This window comes from Epinephelus moara, chromosome 2 (assembly GCF_006386435.1).
Source record: "Epinephelus moara isolate mb chromosome 2, YSFRI_EMoa_1.0, whole genome shotgun sequence".
Classification (NCBI taxonomy): domain Eukaryota; kingdom Metazoa; phylum Chordata; class Actinopteri; order Perciformes; family Serranidae; genus Epinephelus; species Epinephelus moara.
The window spans coordinates 2,247,761-2,251,616 of record NC_065507.1 but is presented as its reverse complement, the minus strand read 5'-3'; the positions used below and the strand labels follow the sequence as shown (position 1 = coordinate 2,251,616).

At 43.2% G+C, this 3,856-nt stretch overlaps 2 non-coding genes across 2 annotated transcripts; both read left to right on the top strand.

Moving 5' to 3' along the window:
• The first annotated feature begins 2,503 nt into the window (after positions 1–2,503).
• trnar-ucu (transfer RNA arginine (anticodon UCU)) lies at positions 2,504–2,595 on the top strand. The gene is given in 2 exon segments: positions 2,504–2,540; positions 2,560–2,595. It is a non-coding gene; the product is annotated as a tRNA-Arg (tRNA).
• Positions 2,596–3,118: 523 nt separating this feature from the next.
• On the top strand, positions 3,119–3,210 carry trnar-ucu (transfer RNA arginine (anticodon UCU)). The gene is given in 2 exon segments: positions 3,119–3,155; positions 3,175–3,210. It is a non-coding gene; the product is annotated as a tRNA-Arg (tRNA).
• Positions 3,211–3,856: the final 646 nt, after the last annotated feature.

Below are 3,856 nucleotides of genomic sequence, written 5' to 3'. Positions count from 1 at the left end.
GTGAAATTCACCGTGGAGTTGCCGGGTTTGCAGGACTCTGTGGACCCAGACGGCCCGACGGCTCCGGGCCTTGTGTTTCCTCAGCAAATACGCCGATGCAGTACAAAGGAGGCTTCCGAAAGTGCGATTAATGAGCTCCCGCTTATTTACCACCAATTACATTTCTCAGTGGTCCTACGTGCCAACAGAAGAGTAAAATCATAATTATAAAGGACTCATAAAGGCTATATTGGCTGTGTTTATTAGCGTTATTTTAATTGTGTAATGAAAGTCATGGATAATACGAAGTGAAGACATAAATGATATATTTGTTCATCCTTGTAAAGTGAACAGCCGTGTCAGCCTTGATGGACACATCTGCAGCAGCCGGCCCCGCCCCTTTGGCCCCTGCAAGCGCCTGCTGGAGCTGCTGCCAGGCAGCGCGATGCCAGCGAACGCACATGAACACACATGAAGGCGGTGCCCATGTCTCACGGTCTCGCGCAAGCGCGCACACGTCAGCGCAGTGCACAGAGAGGCAGTTAGAGCTACAGGCTACAATGAGTGTTGTGAGGACTCTGAAACTTCACCAGAGCCTCCCTCGGCATATGGGTGAGTAGATAATGGCTGAATTTTCATTTTTGGGTGCACTATCCCTTTAAACAGATACACAGAACACATGTCACAAATGTCACATGACCTGCAAACTTACAGGAAGCAATCCACAAATGTGCAAATCCAGTTTCGAAATGGATCCACAAATGCTAAAGTATGCCTTTATGTGTATTTGCTGTAAACTCTTTACATTTGTAACACCTGTAACATTTTATGTGAAATTAAAGTACGTGTTTACAGAGTAAGTTGTATGTATTTTTGTGGATATGCCCTTACAAAACACAAATGTAAAAAGACATGTTTGTGGATAGATTGTCTTGTGTGGGTTACAAATAATAAAATAATCCACACCAAACAATGATCCACAGTCGAACACTTCAGTGTTGAGTCACAGCAGACATAAAGCTCAGCAGATGAATATGAAACACTTCCAAATCCTGAGAGATCTCTGGAAAGTTTGCTTCTGCATGTATAAGAGCTAAAAGTTTTTCTTTATTCCCTCTGCACTTCACCAAAGATTCAGTTGTACGGGACGGACAAATTCCTGTTGATTCCCCTCAGCTGGATGTTGGTAACCACAGTTAGATGTGTTTCTGAGATGCCTTACAGATATACGAGGGCTCATTATCTTTCCTTGGGTTTTGTTTGCCAAAGTGCGAAGCAGCAGGCCTCCTAAGGTGCTGCGTGTGTTGTTTTCAACGGTTGATTAGCCTCACTTGGGGCTAAGTAGCTAAAGAGCTAAGTAGGCACACTCCCAATGTGATGCTCTCTTTGCCCTCTCAGTAGCTTAATTCAGTGGATTTGGTTTAAGCAGTTATGGAGCTAAACAGAAGCATTTCTCAGATGGTGAGGAGATGCTTTGGAGGCATTGTGAAGAGGATTAGCTGATGGCGGTCTGATGACAGATGCTATTCTTGGCTTCAGCGAAGTTATTCTCCACGGTTCACTGAGCTAAGACCGCCCCGCTCTTCAAACCCCCCACTCCATTTTGAAAGAGTACTCCAAGTCTGCTGACCAACACAAACTGTCATATCAATGTAACAATGTTGCTCTGTGGGGCAATGGACAGCATGTTGGATTTCTAGACAGACACAGGAGAAGTGAATCAAAGGTTTTGGGTTTAAATCCCACCAGAGTCAGTCTCTAAAGGTTTTCAGGGTTAGGTGGGCATCAGAAAGAATTTATACTTCCTTTACATGCAACAATAAATCTCCTGCATGATGGCATAGATACAGCCAATAGATGGCATTAGAAGACGGAGTTCATAGTTTCCAACAACAATCGAGGCAACAGTGGAAGTCATAATAATGTACCTTTTAACAGAGGTAGCATTGTAGACTGAGGTGGCCTGTGATAACACTGCAAGATGTGGCTGGAGAATTATTTTCACTTTATTACTGATTTGTTCCATTTTGCCATTTTTCACATTTCTTCTTTGTCTCCTATGGTCGTATCTTACTTGAACTATACTACACTGCCCCCACAATCTGTTTCATCTGTATACCTAAACTTTAAGAAAATGTCCATAAACGCAGACGAAATGAACTTAGAGTACTCTGAGTCTTTAACATTTCCCTGTACTACAAGGAAGTTGAACACCCTCATAAATCTTATAATGCTTGCCTTTGGTGGAACACCAACCCACAACCTTTGAATCACTTCTCCTGTGTTCGTCTAGAAGTCCAGTGCGCTATCCATTTCGCCACAGAGCCACACACTGTGCATTGCTAACTTGAGGTTTTTGTTTGCAGGTAGGTATGTGAATATATATGTATCATTGAATATGTAGCACGGTGGTGGTTTTTACAGCATTTTAAGTTCTGGTGATCTTCAAAGGTTTACAGGCTAAAATATACGACTGGGAGTCCTAAGACCAAGAAGACCCACTACATCAGGAGGATCAACATGTGGCTCTGTGGCGCAATGGATAGCGCATTGGACTTCTAGACAAACACAGGAGAAGTGATTCAAAGGTTGTGGGTTCGAGTCCCACCAGAGTCGATCTTTAAAGGTTTACAGCGTTAAGTGGGTGAAAAGTCATTCAACCATGATTTCCCTTGACACCAGCCTCCTCTGCACTGCCTGTTCAAGGTAGGAACTTTGTGCTGTTATTCCACCTCAGGGTTCTGTACAAAAGCAGAATGGTCATGAACTTTCTACATCGACCTACGTCATGCAATGTACCCTGGGTACGTTGGTTGTTGACATTCTGGTATGCCATGTTAACTTAGGCCTGTTACAAAATACACTTTGGTTTTCAGAGGAAATGTACAGTGTGCTTACAGTCTCTTTCAAAATAAATGCAGTACTTTGGTACAACTCCACAAGATGATGTTTTTTCTCTCAACAGCAAACACAGTTGGTTACATTTAGCCAACACATGCACATGGTTGGTGGTTGGCATGTGGTTGGGTTTAGAATAAAAGAACAGGGTTTGGCTTTGCATTCTCACAGGAAGCAAACACCAGCCTCCTGGGTGAAAGGCTGGGGTTGTTGGACCCACTACATCAAAAAAGCAACATGTGGCTCTGTGGCGCAATGGATAGCGCATTGGACTTCTAGACAAACACAGAAGAAGTGATTCAAAGGTTGTGGGTTCGAGTCCCACCAGAGTCGATCTTTAAAGGTTTTCAGTGTTAGGTGGATGAAAAGTCATTCAACCATGATTTCCCTTGACACCAGCCTCCTCACGCACTCACCCTAATAGAACTTCTGCCCCCTTAACTTGCATTGTTATCCCACCACATTTCCCCCTGACGCTGCTGGCCGCCATTAAACAATAATGGTGACTGGTTGCGTATCATGCCAACGTGAAAGGACAGTTTTTTCATCGGCGTCTGATGCCAGAAGTCACAGACCAAGTGCCCGTATTCGACCACCTCGGAGTGAAACCTGGTCGAAATTTTCAAGCAATACTGGGAGTCTTAAGAGCAAGAAGAGCCACTACATCAGGAGGAGCAACATGTGGCTCTGTGGCGCAATGGACTTCTAGACAAACACAGAAGAAGTGATTCAATCAGTCAATCTTTAATGGCTCTTGCTCACACTGAGTTACTAACTATATGCTTCAAAAATGCTTAAGACTATTGGATCACTAAACAAAGTTTCTTTACTATAAAGCAGCTGAGCAGCAGCACTCGTCTGAATGCTTCATGACTTTTTTTTAATTTGTGAAAAGAAGTAAAAACATCAGGAAACATCATAACATGTTTGTTAATACTGACACATATAACTGTAGTTATGATTTACAAATGAAGTTGGG